Source organism: Lolium perenne, chromosome 1 (assembly GCF_019359855.2).
Source record: "Lolium perenne isolate Kyuss_39 chromosome 1, Kyuss_2.0, whole genome shotgun sequence".
Lineage (NCBI taxonomy): Eukaryota > Viridiplantae > Streptophyta > Magnoliopsida > Poales > Poaceae > Lolium > Lolium perenne.
Window position 1 is genome coordinate 230,812,794 of NC_067244.2, and position 18,954 is coordinate 230,831,747.

At 46.8% G+C, this 18,954-nt stretch overlaps 1 long non-coding RNA gene across 1 annotated transcript; it reads right to left on the reverse strand.

The window, feature by feature from the left end:
• Positions 1–886: 886 nt before the first annotated feature.
• LOC127321984 (uncharacterized) lies at positions 887–3,286 on the reverse strand. Its single transcript, XR_007864480.2, has 3 exons — positions 1,893–3,286; positions 1,752–1,809; positions 887–1,338 (listed from the first exon to the last, which is right to left on the reverse strand). It is a non-coding gene; the product is annotated as an uncharacterized lncRNA (long non-coding RNA).
• Positions 3,287–18,954: the final 15,668 nt, after the last annotated feature.

An 18,954-nucleotide genomic window follows, 5' to 3' on the forward strand; every position in this document is an offset into this window, starting at 1 on the left:
GTGAATGGATGGCCTATACTCACTCGAGGGTACAGTAAAACTGCTCCCGGTTATACGACATGAAACGTACCTTTGTTGAATCAAAATCTAACCAATCAATTTTGGATAAATAATCATGTATCGTGATTTCGGTGAAGGAAGTAGTAGGAAAGATTGAACAGTCAAGCGCTTTGCAAATTATCGTAGTCCCTCCATTTCATGGAAGTCAAATCTCAGGCAAGTTGTATGAAACAGAGAGCATTCCACACTCTGTAGATAACCGCTCAAATGTCAGACGCTTAGTTACATCGAGCAGATGACCGCTCAAAATGTATTTGGCGGCAAGGAGCAAATCATCCGCGAGGTGGAAGGGGAGCTTGCTGATGAGCAGATAATCATACGCGGGCAGGAACGGGAGCCCAGGAACAGAGCACGCCTCCAGGATCGGCTCGACTCATCTCCGCCGAACCAGAGCACACTAACCCTCTCCACACGGATCACCCCACCAAACCCGATCTCCACCGTCCACATCCAACCCATCCAACGGTCCTCACGCATCTTCTCCACCGAAAATCCAAAACGGACGCGCCAACAGCGCCACCATCCCCGGAAAATCTCCCGCCACGCCGCCAGTCACCTATTTAAAACCGCCCCCGCCTCAGGCTGTAAGTGGGCCTGCCTGCGGGAGTCCCGCATCGTGCCGCACAAGCCCACATGATTAAGTAGGCTTACGCGAGAATCCCTCTAAATAACAAGGCTTAGTAGCGGCAGCCGCACAGGCCCACATATGCCGCGTTGTGCAGCATGTGCGCATACGGCCGAGTTGCCCAGCGCTGCATGCGCTTGCTAGCTGCTCCTATGCAGAAAGCTCTCAGCCTATAACTGTCAGCCTATGCAAAAAGCTTCATTAACATTTTAGCACCAATACATTTTATTATAGAACACCAAATAGTCAGCTCCCATCCAAAGAAACCAAAAGGAGAAAAAATATTAACATTTGGAATACATATTGTTGTTCTAACTGTGCCCACAGCAGACGCTGCAGGCTAGAAGCAAAGCCATGAGCTGGAGCACTCCAGTTCCATATACATTCTTGACACAGAAGCTACAGGCATTAAGAAGCTACAAAAGCTTCAGGCTAGTTATAGCTACAGTACAATACTACTTCATCAGAACAGAGTATTACATTCAATCCGACTTGTTAAATATTGCACAGAAGCATAAACATATTTTCTTCAAGATCTTTGCATCCTTGTTCAAAACAGCAGCGTGGCCGGATCGATGATGTTTGGCTGAACTGATGTTCTTGAACTTTGCTTGTATTTCTTCAAGGTCATCTCCAACTCAACTGGGACTGAACTAATAGCACAAATGAGAACATAAATAAGCATTCAGATGTCACCCAGATTCATTTAAGCCCTAGAAGGAAAATTTTGAGTATCATACACATTGGACAGAGTAGTAAACTTCAACTATTTGTATATCATGCACTAGAGAGGAAAAAACAAATATACTCCAGGATTCAGTCCATGAATATCATGTACACAAAATGTACTCCAGGATTCACTAGAGAGGAGTAAACAAAAATACCAAATGTCATGTACACATCATCTCCTTTCAATGATAGGACAGTTCATCTCCGATCTTAAGTGCTTAGCCAGGATACACAATATACAAACCATTAAGCAAACTAAAATGGGACATTATATGACCATGTAGCAGAACATGTGCTAATAATAGGAACTTAGATATCATGAGTACAGAATATGTACCTGTTATGATGCAAGGAAAGCTCCAAAACAAATTCCTAGTCGTCATTTTCCATAGCGTCTGAAAGTACAAGAGAAATTTTATTTGCCACACGAAAATATTATATGAGCCAAAGGAAAGCACATAAGCGAAAAAATACATACCGGCTGCCTTAAACCAATCCTGTAGACATATCAAAGCCTCAATGGTAGTAGGTGCGAGGCTGCTCCTGTAATCACTGACGACGCGTCCTCCGGTGCTAAAAGCCGACTCGGAAGGCACTGTTGAAGCTGGGATGGCCAATATGTCACGAGCCATTACAGAGAGCACTGGATATATCTCAGATTTTCCTTTCCACCATTTTAGAATATCAATCTCCTCCCTTCGAGGTGTCAACTTTTCCTTCAAATATTGATCTAGCTCATTGCTTAACTGTCGCCTTTTTTGACTTCATGTACTGATCCCACTCTGCAAGTGGGTCGTTAAGATCTTGCACCTCCTGAATATCACAATCTTGCATCTCTCCAGAAATTAGTTGATTGTATTCATTGAAGAGCTTCTGCGTGGTATTCTTCACTTCACTCATCCATGTGTCCACCTCCTTTTCACTTCCAAAGTCACTCAAGTGATACTCAAGGAAGTCGTACTTGTACCTCGTATCAAGGATAACGGGAATGCAAGCAGACATGTATATCTCCTTCCAATATAGGTTGAACTTTGTTTGCATCTGTTCGACCATGTGTGCAATTGTTGTGTCCTGACTTGATGCTTCCTCATTCAATATTTTTCTGTTCAAAACTGATTCTTCTGTATTCAACACTTTCTTGATGTTCCAAAGCTGGTAGAAGTAAAGATGGGAGGTTGGATATTTTGAGCCTGACAGAGTTCCGGTTGCTGTGTAGAAGATCTCCAACAAATTCAATACAGCTTCAGACAATGTCCATTCAGAGCTCGAAGGAGAAAATGTGTACTCCTTATCTTGATTCTCTAGGGAAACAAATGCACTTCGAAGGGGTAAAGCAGATTGAAGCATCAAATATGTTGAGTTCCAACGGGTGGTCACATCAACACAAGGATGACTGTATGTTTCACACAATCCTTCTTGTATAATTATCCCAAGAAACTTCTCGTATCTTTGTTGTGAGCTTCGCACATACTTCACACTCTCTCTAATGTTATTGATAACAGTTTTTAGCACTCGAAGACCATCTTGAACAATTATATTAAGCACATGTGTAGCACAGCGGAAATGAAGTAGCTTCCCTTCTAAAAGCAGAAAACCTTTCATCTTCAAGTTTGTCCTCAATAAGTTGACCATGGCAGTATTTACTGATGCATTATCCAATGTAAAGCTAAACACTTTGTCCTCTAAGTTCCATTCACGAAGGCTGTCTAGAACTATATTGAAAATGTTAACAGAGTTGTGCGGAGTCTCTAGCATAGCAAACCTTATAATATGTTTATGAAGAATCCAATCATTAGAAATCCAATGACAGGTCATGCAGAAGTATCCCAGTTTCTGGTTAGAGGTCCACATATATCCTGTGAGAGATATGCGAGAGGAACAATTTTCAAAATAATCTCTCAGTGCATTTCCGTGATCGTTAAATAATCTCTCAGTGCATCTCTCAGTGCATTTTCAAAATAATCTCTCAGTGCATTTCCGTGACTCACAATCCCTTCTCCGTCGCGAAAGAAAAACAAAACCACGCCGCCGCAAATCCCTCAGCATCCTCCGCCAGCGGCGATGAAGCATCGACGTCTCTGGCCCTCGGCAATGAAGCACCGGCGTCTCTGGCTCCCTCGGGATCCCGCTCGTCCTCCTCCACCGGCGAAGCGGCGACGCGGGCTCGCTTCTCCTCCTTCTCCAGTGAACCACGAGACACACGACAAACTGGTGCTACTTCTCTTTGAGACGCCCTCTGGCTTCTCGATTTTCAGGTTCTGCGCGTTCCTCCTCGACGAACCAGATCCCATGGGGTTCATATGGGCTCAGTTCGCTGAAAACTGGCAGTCAAACATGATCGTCTGGCTGACTCACTTCCAAGCCTTCGAGGACAAGGCCAGCGCCATCAACCAAGACACCGGCGTCAGCCAAGGGCTCGCCGAGATGATCAAGAAGTGGCACTCCCCTGGCCAGAAAATGGCCGTCGGAAAGCCCGAGTACAAGACAATCATCGAGGAAAGGCTCGACATACCCTGCCTGCACGGCCCGATCGTGATGGAGCTGATGTGGGGCATACAAAGATGGCTGCCAACCTCCGTGCCCGAAGAGAAAACGCAGCTGGCCGAAGAGGACCGCCTCCCGCTCAGCCGAGGGCTGCGAGATTTCCTGAGTCGTTATGGCTATGGTGATGTCAGACCGGAGATGGTCAATGATAGAATTGCGAGACCAAACCCAACCCCAGGATAGTTCTGTAAACTCAACAACAGTCTATGTCTTCAGAAGTATGGCCTCTAGCAACGCCTCTGGCGACGCCTTAGGCGACGCTGGCGACACGCCCACCCACCTCTCGCCGGTCAGCGGCAACTCACCGCCGGTAAGTCAGATCCAACCAACGGCCTCTACCGGAGGCGCCCGCTCCGCGGTACCGCCGGTGGTATGCATCTTGCCGTGCCCCGCGGCGTCGGGCGTGGACGACTTGCCACGACGCCCTGCGGCGCCATCCCGCGCCGCCCCGCCTCCTGATGGCAGTTGGCCTGCACTACCGCAACCCTTGCGGGCCAACCAGCGCCTTCCCGCGTCGGATGCGCCGGCGCCGGCGCCGGAGGACACTCTTCCTGTCGCCCATGACCGGCCGGGCCTCCGTCAAGCTGGCCGCCCTCTGCGCTACTCCAGAGGCAACTTCAACCATGCGTCATCAGCTAAGTCTACGCCTCCTACCTTCCCTTGCATGCATGTAGATAGTTACACACCTCGCACGATAGGACAGCGCGCTTCAGCCATGAATCACAACCGCGCCCTGGTTTCTCCCGGATCTCGCTTCGAGGCAGCCATGCTGGAACGGTACCACTGCGGTACCACCTGCGCAGTCAATCCGATGCTTCAGTGAACAACTCTGCTACTTCTGTCCATTGAATCCGCTGGTATCTCTGTTGCCGTTCCTTTCGCCGCCAAGATGTTACACTTCTGGTTCGGTGGCTCGCCGGAGGATTTCCATGTCCGGCCGGCAGATGCGGGAAAATTTGAATTTGAGGTTGCTTCGCCTGACGTGGCCGCTGAGATTGCTTTGGTGGGCTTCTGGGCCGCTGGCCCGCTCCAAGTTTCCATCACTATGCCACCCAAGCCCACCGGCGCTGTGTGTGCTGCGCTACTGCATGCTCGCCACGACGCTCACCACCTCAGCATCGAGTTAAGCGGCACCGCAGGTCGTGCAGTTCGACGTGACCTGACAGGGCTCCGAGGCAGCTTGGTAAGCGGTGTGGTGCGGTTCACCGTTCTACGGCTGTGCTATCAACGTCCATGGAGGAAGCTGCGAGAAGTACGTTGCTTAATGGGATCAACAAAGTTTCTACCGGCAGTTACAGCACCCCTGCTCAGGCAATGTATGCCGACGTCCCGAGTCTTACTGCCGTTGAAAGTGGAAATTTCGAAAATTATACTGCCAAGTTGTCAACTGGTGCTAAGCATTGCACATTCCCCGGTACCTGTGGAGGCCAGAGGATAATGGGCTTTGATGAAGATTGGACTGGCAACCACCCTCTGCGCAGATGTGTGACAACCCAGGGCATGCATCAGCCACACATGCAAAACCCTTCGTCGGCGGGAATGACTTCAAATCGAACAGCTACCTCTTCCGCCGACCCTCCGCCCTCCTCGCCATCCTATAAAGAGGTGCTACTGCGCCCATCAAACACACCTCGCCACCGCATGCCTTCTACTCGCCCCCACCTCCATCAGCCTCTAAACCTACACAAACGCTGTTTCCGCTGCCTTGAGTATCATCACCGAGCTTCCCTCTGCACAAACCAGGTCGTGTGTTGGTTCTGCCGGCGCTCAGGCCACAAACGCAATCTCTGCCAAACTCTCCTAAACCTGCGGCGTCAATCGACTGCTGGCACCCGCGCTATGGAACCTGTTATTCATGGCCGCCCCACATCCCTAGACATCCACTGCCCACCCGTTCAAGACCCACACGCTCTCGCCTGCCTCGTTGATATCCAGCCACCAAGACACAATCCCATTCCCTGGCTACGGTGGGTGTTCCATCAGCGCCTTGGCAACCCGGCCGTGCGCTTCGCCTCATCGTCATCGGGCTCCTGCTATGCCATGTTTCTCCGCCGCGGTGACCATGTCGCAGCTCTCGAGCGGAGCCCACTGCGGATGCGCGATATCGACGACACCCTTGTTCTCGTGCACATCAAGCCGCATGATGAGGGCGATGACAGCTTCATCTTCTCCTACCGATACATCGCATGCCTCACCCTCGAGAAATTTTCTCTTGACTTCTGGGAGCGGCGCGGCATCCGGCTCGCCGTCAGTGGCTTTGCCACCCTCATGACGGTTGAGCATGGGGCTGTGCGCAGCCATGACTACTCCGCCCTCTTCATCATGGTCAAAGTGGAGTCCCCACGCCACATTCCACACCATCTCGCCTTCCACAAGCATGGTGAGCGCGGTAACTACGCCGATGTCTTCATCAATGAGATCTGGGACACGGCTTCGGACAGCAGCAGCAGCTCCTCCAGTGGTCGCGGCCCCACGCATCCAACCCCGCGCTTCCACCGGCCCTCGCCTCCAGCACGCCCCAGGGGCGGTCATCACCAGTGCTTTGGCGGGCGCCCAAGGGAGGCCTACACGTGGGTGCGTTCGGGCAGTGCTGCACCACCATCTTCTCCTGCGTCGCGTGGGCGCAATGCAGTCTCTGCTGGGGGCCAGCAAGTGCCGCGCCTTGCGTCGGCGATCCCTGACTGCCCTTCTGCCGAGGAGCGGCCACTGTCGCTAGCGGCACGGCGCGCGCTGCACACCCCTGCGGCTGCGTCGCTCATGGACTTCAAGACGCTGATCGTGCAGTCCGCAAGACTTAGCGTTGCAGTGGTGCCGTCCGAGCCTCCGTTCGCCAAAGTGTCCTTCGTCTCCGACGGTGATACGGCTTTTGATGTCATTGTCGCCTTGAGCAGGGCGCGTGTGTTCCGCGTCCGCATCCCTGTCGGAGAGCCGGGAGCTGCTGTAGCCGACCAGGTGTTCCCCGTGTACAATTTCAACCGGCGGCCGCATGTGCAAGGGATGGCGCAGGATGTGGGGTTGACCTGGGAGAGCGTCCGCTCCCTCCTTTTCAGCATGTTCCCGGACGAGGTCAATAATCACCTGCCGCTCCCGCTCTTGCCTGAAATAGATAACATGTACCCACCAAAACAGCTGCGCCCGTCGTCGCTCATGGGTCCGCCGGTGGCCCCGCTCGCCATGCCTCCTTCCTCCATGCCTCCTAGGCAGCCGTTCACACAAACCTTCCCCACCACCTGTTTCCACCTGCCATCCCCACCCACCTGCCCAAACCCACTTACAAATCAGCTTCTTAACCACAATCTAGCCCCCATGCTCGCTCTGCCTTTCAACCCAATCAGAGCACCTCCAGTTCCCTATATCTGCTGTGCATCTGAAGCCTCCCCCTTCATCACTAGCCTGGCAGCTGGGGATTACACACCAGTCCTCGCTCAGAACGACGATGTGCTCAACTTCAACAGTGTTATCGTTGCGCCTGGAAGCCAAGATGTGCTGCATGATGGCCTGGCGGTGGCAGGCCTCGGCGGGGCTGCATTTGGGAAGCAAGGGAATCCAATGTCTGCTGGCTCCCTGAGCATGCTGGGCCAGGCAGGCCCATTCCTTTTCTCCGTTCCGGACAAGGAAAATACTGATGCTAGTGGGCCGACGGCTGTTGGGCCAGGCAGTGATCCTCAGATAACTGCCGTTGCACAAGCTGCTGCTGCTGACCGAAAAGGAAAGGCGCCAATGGACCGCGGCCCAGCCCGCAGAACCGGAGTTCAAACCTTGGCGCCAAAATGCCACCCAAGCGCCACAGTGGTGATCTCAGACTCCGAGAGCCTGCCTGACCTCAATGAGCCAGCTCCTCCATCGCCGGCGAAGTCAAAGAAGGCGCCAACGATCACCTACCGCCGCCGCAGCCCCAGAATTCAGAAGCTACAAGATGGGATGCGAATGGACTCGACCGAGCGGGCCTCGCTGAGGAAGGCCGCGGTGGCGGGAGATTCAGACACATCTGTCAGCTCGGCAACTTCTCGCCGTCGCAAGACCAGAAGGATTCCTGACATCACCGACGTCGCGCCGCTGCCCATCACCTCCAGCCCGCCGGAGATGACCCAGCAGATGCTGATGGACTTGGCCGGCTGCTGTGGTATCACCATGGAGATGGTTGATGTGGCGTTGAAGGATCATGAAGCTGAAGTTAGCTCCGGGAAGACCATCTCTCATGGCTGATCGCGCGCTGCTAGTCGCTCTTTGGTGTTATGTAGTTAGGGTGCTTTTCTTTATCCGCCTGTACTTTTACTTTCCTTCAAAGTTGGGTTTGCTCACACTAGGTGACGCCTCAGACCAACACTGCATTTCCCTTATATCCATCACCTGTATCGCACCCTGTAACACCAATAGCTTTTATTTTCTTCTTTATGTCTCATCTGTGCACAACACTGCATCTCATAATGCATTGCATGGTTCGTTTTGCCTCGGTGGCCTTCTCGTTATCAAATGAAGATCATTATCTGGAATACAAGAGGGCTGGGAGATGAGGACAAAAACAGTGTGATTTATAAAAAGTTATCTGAAACCGAAGCAGACATTATATGTATCCAGGAAACTAAATTGTCTGAGATTAACATATTCAAACTCAGGCAATTTCTACCAATGAAATACACAGGATTTGCTTATCAGCCGGCTGAGGGTTCATCTGGTGGAATTCTTGTTGCTTGGGCAGAAAAGGATGTAGATGTCAATGAAATCCACAAAAATAAGCACTCCCTAACTGTCCATGTCAGATCAACGTCCGATGAGACGGCGTTTACTGTCACAAATGTGTACGCACCTTGTGACGCCTCAGAGAGACTAATTTTCTTTGATGACATGAAGAATCTGCAGCACAATATTTCAGGCCCGTGGGTTCTGGCAGGAGACTTCAACATATACAGATATGCACATGAGAAAAACAACAGCAATATAGCATGGACTGACATGGAAAATTTCAATGATTGGATCAACCAAATGGAGCTGATGGATATTGAAATCTCAACTCAAAATATACTTGGAGTAACATGAGAAGAGATCCTACTCTGGTGAAATTAGACAGAGTGCTTGTCAATGTACAGTGGAGCCAAAAATTCATACATTCTACATGCAGGGCTTTGGGACGTCCTACGTCTGATCATAAACCCCTTCTACTGCACAACGATACACCTCGGAATAAATCAAATATCTTCAGATATGATGACCACTGGTTTGCTGCCAGTGACCTGGTTCATATTACAAGGGACATACTTACAAAAGGAACGAGAGAAATGACCCCGGTATCAAAACTCAATTACAGGTTGCGTTCGATAAGGGCAGCAACAAGACAGTGGACCAGACAGAAGAAATCACTCAGGACTTTTCTCTCAAATGTAAACCATGCTATTAAATTTCTAGACGCTGTTGAAGAATGGAGAGCACTGACAACCAGGGAATTCGTCCTTAGGACACTATGCCAAGTCAAAAGCAAACAATTATGCGTGGCAGAGGCACAACACTGGAAACGGAGAGCCAAAGCAAAATGGTGCAAACTCGGAGATGAGAACACGAAATTTTTCCACACTATGGCTACATACAGGTTCAGGAAAAACAAAATTAGATTCTTATCACACAATGGCGATGAATTCTTCAAAGATCATGACAAGCTACAGATTGCTACTAACTACTTTGCAGACATTTTTTCTGAAAACAGAACGTGGTCACCAAATATTATTTTGACCACCCTATATGAAGATCAATCGGAACAGCTACAGTCTCTTACATCTCAGTTCACTTGGGAGGAAATTGAGAAGGCTATACAAAAAGCACCATCTAACAGAAGCCCAGGGCCGGATGGTTTCACCAATGAATTCTACAAATTTTATTTGCAAGATCTCAAGCGGGATCTAATGGTACTATTTAGAGCTTGGTTTGATCAAAGTGTGGACTTGTCGGGTGTAAATGTGCCTATATTACGCTGTTACCTAAAACTGAAGACCCCCAACAGATCAAGGATTACAGACCAATTTCTCTGCAGCACTCTATACCAAAATTGATTGCAAAGGTAATGGCAAACAGGTTGCAACCAAAAATCAAGACACTGGTTGACTCCATGCAGTCGGGCTTTATCAAAGATCGTTCGATCGTGGAGAATTTTGCGGCTGCAATTGAAATGATTCAGTCAGGTAACAAGCTGAAGAAACCTATTATTGCTCTTAAGCTGGATTTTCAGAAGGCCTTTGACTCTATACATTTGGGAGGCGATTTTGCATACTATGTCAATTAGAGGCTTCCCACCCAAATGGATTGCCTGGGTAAAACAGCTACTCACTACTTCTCAAGCGCAAATGGTAATCAACGGACAATGTGGTCGCAAATTTAATATTCAGAGAGGTGTTAGACAAGGCGACCCCTTATCTCCGTACATTTTCATTATTGTCGCCGATATTATGCAACAGATGTTCAGAAGAGCTTATGAATCTGGTTTACTGAGGCACCCAATTCAGCAGGGATCGCCTTTCCCTGCCCTGCAGTATGCTGACGACACGCTGCTTATTATCCACGGTTCAGTTCAGCAAGCCCTTATAGCGAAACAGATTCTCCACGCTTTTTCTGAGTTTACAGGATTACAGATAAACTTTCAGAAAAGCACGTTCGTCCCAATGCACATGTCAGAGCTTCATGCAACCCAAGCTGCCTCAATATTGGGTTGTACCGCTGCTGCTCTGCCTTGCACATACCTGGGACTACCACTGCCAGCTAACAGAATATCAAAACAGCTTCTGCAACCGGTCATTAATAAAATTCAGAGGCGTCTACCAGGTTGGATGCCCAGACTCATGTCATCAGGGGGCAGAATTCAAATGATAAATTCAGTACTATCTGCAATTCCTAATTTCTTCATGGCTTGCATTGAATGGGATCAAGGAAGTATCGACGCTGTGGACAGATTAAGGCGTGCTTTCCTTTGGAAGAACAAAGATAAGATCCTGGGTGGTCACTGCCTTGTAGCCTGGGACATTGTTACAATGCCAAAAATGCAAGGTGGACTTGGTATTAGGGACCTACGGATACATAACAAGGCTGTTATGGCAACTTTCACGACTAAGCTTCTATCTAATGGAACTGGGCCATGTTTTTCTTGGATGGCAAATTGGCACCTCCAGGACACCATCTGTAACATCCCAAAAATTACAAAACAAAGGAAATGAATTTCCATAATTTTTCCAAATTTTGGAACCAACAAAAACTTTTCTTAAACTAGGTTTGATACATAGTGATCTTGCTTAATTATTGTTTTATTGCCATGATTGCTTGTTATTAATATTTGAAATGATCTTAAACCCTAAACCTCACCCCTCTTTTCACCACCCAAGTTAAAATAAAATAAAAGAAAATTAAATAAGAAAAAGGGCATATGTGCCTATGGCTATTTTTGTACATCTTTACCCTAGGCCTTTCTACTTTGATTAGAGGTTTGGAAAACCTTCACACACCTTACCTAGTACTTATCAAACCAAATCCAAGTTGTTTCCTAAGAAAATAAAAAGAAACTAAAAATGCCGTAGAGGCATATGAGAGTAAATAGCAAATTTGTGAATTTAAGAATCTTGACCCTAGGACTTGTTGTGAATGGTTGGATCACTCCTCTATACCATTTCAACACTCAACAACACCATTTGGGTTAAGCCAAGTCAAATTGAAAATCAAATACAACATATGCATCAAGACATATGTGACCCATAGCCATTTCACCAAACCTTGACCTATGACTTCAAACCTTGACCAAATGGTGTGAAACCATCTCTAAACCTAATATAACACTAAATTGACCCTAACCCATGCCTAAGTAAAGCAAGAGGAACAATTTACAAGAATAATGAAATTTGACATATCACCTCTTATGTGTTTTGGCCATTTTTGCAAATCTTTGAACTAGACCATTTGGAATGGTTTCAATAGTTTGGAAATGTTTCTAAACTAATAAGAATCACTTTAGAGTCAAGAAAAGTCAAATCAAATGAAGAGAAATCAATTAGTGAGAAAATCCCATTTTTCCCTCACATACACTTTGGCCAATTATGCAAATCTTCACTCAAGGCCACCATTGCTTGATCTATGGTTTGTAAAACTCTTATATATCATAAACAAACACAAATGCATCAAAGAAACCAGAATCAAATCAAAGAAAATCTCAAAACCAACATACATGTGATATTGGTCAAAAGTGAGTTTTATAAAATGTTCCTCACTTTACCCCTCTGGTTTTATCTTTTCTTAAACTAAACTTGGTCAACAATTGCCATGTCATCCAAGACCTTGTCAAGGTGAACAACTTTCCTGTTGACCACAATTGCTAACTTTGACCAGGTTGACCAGAATAGATTTGACAAGTGAGGACTTTGAAACTATGAGAAGATCATACCAATTTTGAAATCTTGCAAATCTTCACCAAAATGAATACCACCACCACCATTCTATCACATTAATTGTATGAATGAAGTTCACCAAAAAGAATTTCGAAATTCAAACTTTTTTTTCATGCGGCCATATCATCGAACACTTGGCAGGCAGAAATTGCAAAATGGCACACACCCTAATATCCACTGGTTTTTAGCCTACACTTCTTTTGCCTTGTGATCATCAACCTACTGGTACCATCCCTGCATCATCCTATGCCCTGCAGCCCTGAGGAAAGTGAAGCCATGATCATTTTTCATCCATGCCATGCCATCATGGTCACCACCACCATGCTCATCATGTCACTCTCTTCACTAACCTCACACACCTTGTCACATAGCTTCACTTTTACCTGCTGATCGTGCTAGACACGACCCTTGGTGGAGGAGAGCAAGACTTGACCCAAAACAAGCATGCCATTGCACATGATCACCAACCCGAGGACACCACCAACCCCACGCGTGCACACTGCAACCCAGCACCTCCCCCTGCGCCACCAGTACCTCCTCACCCCCACACACACGCCAGACATGGCCATAGGCCCGCACGCGCGCCAGGACGGCGACACGACGCGACGCCCACAAGGACGCCGACGTCGGCATCATCCCCGTACGCCCTACACACAACGCCTGCGAGCCAGCCACTGCACACGCGTCCTCCCCTACTCCTTACCTCCCCTTTTCGACGCAGTAGCCATGATGGAGATGCTTGCACGCGACGCGCCCGCGACGTCGCCATCATGCCGGCCACGTCACGCCTCTCCTCCCTGGAGCCTATATAAGCAGCGCCCCTCGCCCCGGATAACACCACACCACCTAGCAGCCTTCTCCTCTCCCTCCTAGAGCCACCCCTCCTTCCCTCCTTGCCTCTCCACGGCATCAAGAGCTCGCCACGGCCACCGGCGGCATCCCTCAAAGCCGCCCAAACTTTCGCTACCATAGCCTCCAACACATATACCACTTTGAAGCCCTTGGAAAGACCTTTCCAACGCACCCGACCCCGCCTTAATCCGAGCTCCGAGGTGAGAGCAATCGCCCCCGCAAGCCTGCAGTGTCGCGAGGTACACGACGAACCAGCACCTTCCGATCCCGATCCGACGCGCTGTGTGCTCTGCCCGCACCCGACGTGCATGTGCCATGCATGCGTGGCCCGGGCAGCAGCTGGGCCGGCCCAACTTCTTCCCGCCCTCAGTTTGAATTTAAATTCCGTTTTATCTTTCTCCTTTAATTTTGCATACTGGTGCAGTGCTAGAATGTAAATAGTTTCAAATCTACAAATCCAAATCTTGTGATTCAAAATGTTCTAGAAAGCTTATGAAATTATATAACTAACCTCACTGGTCTCAACCTCATATCTTTTGTAAATTTTGAATAGAAAAAATAACAAATCAGATACTTTTCAGTTTTCAAATAAATATTAAAAATCAACCCTTTTGAATTTTGAGGTGATTCCACCTCTCATAAATCACATTTTATGTTGTCTAATTTATTATGTAATAAAAAACTATAGTTGTTTCATATGATCATGGGCTAGAATCAAAAATAGTGGCTATGTGGCCATTTCTAGCCCATTTAAATTATTTCCAAATTTAAGATTTTAAATCTATGAGGTGTAGCACCTCATTTAAATCATCTTCTCAAGTTGTATGAAGTAATGTGATGACCCTTGTTGCTTGGTCTCATATTTGCTCACTTAAGAATATTAAATGATTGCCATAGTAGCATTTAAATTGTTCCAACTAATTATTAAATCATATGAGAGGTATCCCTCTCATTTAAACCTTTGTCTCAAGTAATTCTACATGAGGTAGAGACCATGGTCTATTAACTCTCATATGGAATTATTTGATGATATTAAATCATTACTATGTTGGTATTAAATTGCATGAGGTGTATTCCCTCATTTAAATCATGTTTCTCAAATAATAAGTGTGAAGTGTTGACCTTAGTCAACATGTGCTCATACCTTAGTATTTGAGGAAATTAAATCTTAACAAGATTCAATGAGAGGATATTAGTTCTCCAAAGAAATAAATAGAAACATTAATTAATATTTGTAATGAGAGGAAATTATTTTTCTTTAAAAGGAAAACAAAGTCAACCAACATGATAATAATAGGGTGATGCTAGAATAGCTTGTGTGAGCCATTTGTGTGATTAGTCTAGCACTTAAGTATTGTTTGGTGATTGTATCCTCGTATTCGTTTATAGACGCTAGTACCGGAGACTATCCAGAGGAGGAGGTTTTCTACCAAGAGGAAGAAGAAGAGAACTTTGATCACAACACCAACCAAGGCAAGCTAATATTCTTGCTAAGTGCAAAGCTCTACAAGAGCAAGGCACCACCACATTTTACTTTATGCTTAATGATCTCATCCCAAGTTTTATTTTACAAGCTTTATTGATTTTGATTTATCAAAGTTACTTTTAGATTCATGATTCACTTGGTCTAGATATAGAGTAGAACAAGAGCATCAAACTTAGCCTAGAAAGCTATAAGCTAGTTAGCACCCCTCATGACTAGTTGCTAGTGCTAACAAATAAAATTGACTACTCTAGATGGGAACATGTGAAATGAAATGACTTTGAAAACCTTGGAATGATGATTCATTCTATTGAAAGATTTTGATGGTGAATATGACTTGTGAATGACATGGTGAACTTTATAAAAACTGATGGTTGGGTTCGGATGCGATACCATTCCAATTTACAAGTAACCCCACAATACCTGATTATGGGTAGGGCTTAACTGGAAGTTTATGTGTCTTAGTATGGGCTCCCTCTAAACAAGCGTCATCGGGGTTATGCCGAAAGCTGCCTCCACAACACAAAAGAGACGACGTTAAAGATGAGGTGAATGTCCGGCCCAAGCCCTGTGCAGTTCCCAGGCTGACCGTCTGTCTTCACTGGGAGGCCAAGCTCATGGGGAGAGGTGCCTATACTAGGATATGTAAGTGAAAGGTTATGGTTGATGATCCGCGTACTGAGTTACGATTATTCAGGGTTACCCCTGACGGATGTAATCAAAAGTTGTGGCACAAGCGTACAACCTCTGCAGAGTGTAAACCTATTCGAATAGCCGCGTCCACGGTTAAGGACGGTTGGAAAGGCCATACTGTTCCGTCATCAGACCATTTTCAAAAATGTGACATATGACTTGTGTTTTGAACTTGAAAGGTGAATGGTGAATTTGAATTAAATCACAACCGAGTTGTGGGAATGACACTAATGTTCCCACTTGAATTAGTTAACAGATGAGGAGGCTTTTACTAAATGTTTGTGAACTAAAATTGGCTTTATGCAAATAAACTTGGAGCTTAGCACCCCTTACTAAAATTGATAAGTACTTACCTTAGTATTAGTTTGCGAGTACTTTAAAAGTACTCATGGCTTTGTCCCTGGCTATTCAAATGGCCAGACTTTGAAGGAGAACAGCAGTACGAGGAAGATGGACAGCAGGACGTCTACGACAACTAGGACTACTCCTGACGTCAAGCGTTGGCCTGTGGATTAGATAGCCACTACTACTTCGCTTCCGCTATTTGTGATGTTCGTTGATCAATAGATCAACTACTATTGTAATTTTGGATCATGTGATCTACCCTTGTAAGACGATTATGTGTTGTAATAAATGATGACTCTATGATATTCAACTATTATGTCTCGCAACAACAATATTCCTGGGATTGCGATGTATGGCATAATAGGCATCTGGACTTAAAAATCCGGGTGTTGACACCATCCCTATCTCCCCCTCGCGTCACGAGTCACATATTTGGAAATCAATCAGAAATCTAATTCCAACAGTACAGGCCGCAACTTTCTGCAAACAAAATCCAGCTGACAGAACGTCATTTTGGAAAGACAATTGGACCGCCATGGGAAGACTATATTTTTGCTGGCCCGTTCTATACTCGTTTGCTGTTGACAAGGATTGTACAGTTGCCTCCCAATTTTTGGGTAATCAGTGGAACATCACACTTCATCGACCTTTATCCTTCACTGCCGAGGTTCAATTACAAGGTCTTATGGATATGATCGGCTCCTTCCAACCAACTATCCAGGCACAGGGACAAGCTAGGCTTATGGTAACCACAGGCAAACCACCCACGACTAAGGATTTCTATACACTGTTCAGCAACAGGGGCCAAATTTGGGACAGATACAAATGGGTTTGGCAGGCTGTCATACCACTACGCCACAAATTCTTCCTATGGCTAGCATTTAGGGGAAGACTGAACACGAAGGATAATATGACCAACAAGTGCTGGAGAAAGGATGCTGGATGTGATCCAGAAAGTGTCCAGCCCTTGAGTCGATTCATCATATTGCTCTACATTGCAGGCAGGCGACGTGGGTATGGGAAAAGCTGGGACTAGCCAACACTGCTAACACTACAAACTACCTCAGCCAGTTTGTCTCTGTCACGATTGAGAAGGACTCATCAAAAACCTGGACCGTTTGCGTTGCTGCGTGTCTGCTAGGCCTATGGAAGGCGAGAAATGACAGGGTGTTTAACTGCAAATATATTGGCAGGCAGGCTCTGCTTAGTCAGATTGCTGGCGAACTACGTCTATGGAGCAACCGATCGACAAAGCTACAATCACAGTTGATTGCTTGGGCAGACAGGCTGGAAACAGTGTAGTTTCCTCCGTTTTTTGTTTCCTTTTCTTTTCCTTTTCTTCCCTATCCCCCCAGGGTTCCCCTGGTTTGTAAATCCACCCCGCACCCCCCTGTAACTCTTCTGGTTGTAAAAAGGTAGAGGCGACTCTACCTTTCATATATAGAAATATATATCATTCAAAAAAAATGATAGAATTGCCAAGACGGCTGCCTACTTGTTTTTTGAGTGTGATCTTGATGCAGTATACATGGTGTGGATACGGGTGCTCACCAAGCACCTGCTCTAAAAGTCCACTCTCCGAAAGGGAAAAGTGTGGTGGAGCAGGTGGGCTCCACGCACCTTCTCATTTTTTTGTCTTTTCTTTTTTGTATCTCTCACATCACACATTCTTTGAAGTCAAAAACTTACATATCACTTAAACATAACAATTGGAATGTGGGAAAAATATTTTGGATTTTTATGTCATTATCTATATATGTATCTCAAGAATTTATTTTGAATTTTAAATATTTTAAATTTTAAATTTTCACAAAAAAATTCTGAACTATTTTTCCTCCATTCTATTTGTTGTTTTGAGTGATTTGCAGAAAAAATCTAATCGAAATATTGTATAATTTGAGAGATAGAAAAAAGAAAAGACAAAAAAATGAGAAGGTGCGTGGAGCGCACCTGCTCCACCGCACTTTTCCCTTTCGGAAGACGTCGTATCGAAGCTGGTGAATGATGCGCCATTGTATGAAAATCTGCTGCATACGTGTTCTTGCGTGGGAATCTACAACCATGCATATGGTGTATGCTCATAAAGTTAGGGCTAAGAAAACAGAATTGTTGAAATCATTGATCGAGGAGGCTAAGGAAGCATATGAAGCTCAACAAGCCGAAGTTGCCTGAGAAGAATCTGTTCATTGACATGAACAACCATGTGAGGCCTTTGAAGCTGCTAAACTAGTTATTTTCTCGAGCCTAGGTTCAACAGATGATGTTGGCTTGTTTGTTTCTGGAGCACCTTTTTTGGATAGCAACCATCTTTGGTCTCACACTGGCTCGGGTTTGTGGACAAAAAGAACCGGCTGGGGTTGTAATGAGACTGAAATTTGGAACTTGAGATTTTGGTTTGTCAGAATCGTTGTGTAGTACCTTTCGCTTGTTCAGAGCGAGCATCTCTAACCGAAAGATCAAATTTAGGGACTAAACGGCGGACTAAAATACATGAGAAAAGATTTAGTCCTCTAAACGGTGGCTTGTTGGCTCGACACTCGTGCAGATGGAGTGTGTCGAGTACACGACCTAGTTGGTTGATCGTGACTAGTTACCTTCGAAATAGGCTTTCGCCCCGCTATATTAATATAGCAACGAACTGATACAAGATAGAGACCACCGCTGGGGCAAACAGCACAACAAAGCCCAAAAAAAAACACAAGAAGAAGAAAAAAGAAAGAAATGATGACAAAGTCGGATCGACGAAAACGCTGATGATCCGCAACCGCTGCGCCCTCCGGAAGATTCCCACCACGAGCTTAGCCCTCCGAAGCGCCGCATACCAAGGCAGCACCTTCAAGAAGGGATGCGACGATGACGACGCTGCTGCCCGGACAAGCCTAGGGTTTCCCCTGGTATGCGGAAGGGAAGTGGGAAGGGGAAACCCCGACGCCCCTCAAGAAGGAATGGTGGCGCCCGCGAGCGTCACCGCGTCGGTGTCGGCCGCCGACAAGGAATTCTCCCGTCCCCCAAAGTCCCACGGTCCCGGACACTCCGTCATGCTCCGCCAACCTTGCCGCCTACCAACTCGCGCCACCACGGTCACGCAACCACCACCGCCGTCTCACCGTGACCCACTGACGAAGAACGACGAAACCGATCGGAAACACCCCGAGCCGAGGAGAGCCTGGGCAGCAGCCACGCGGGAGGACGCAACCTCCACCGCCAGC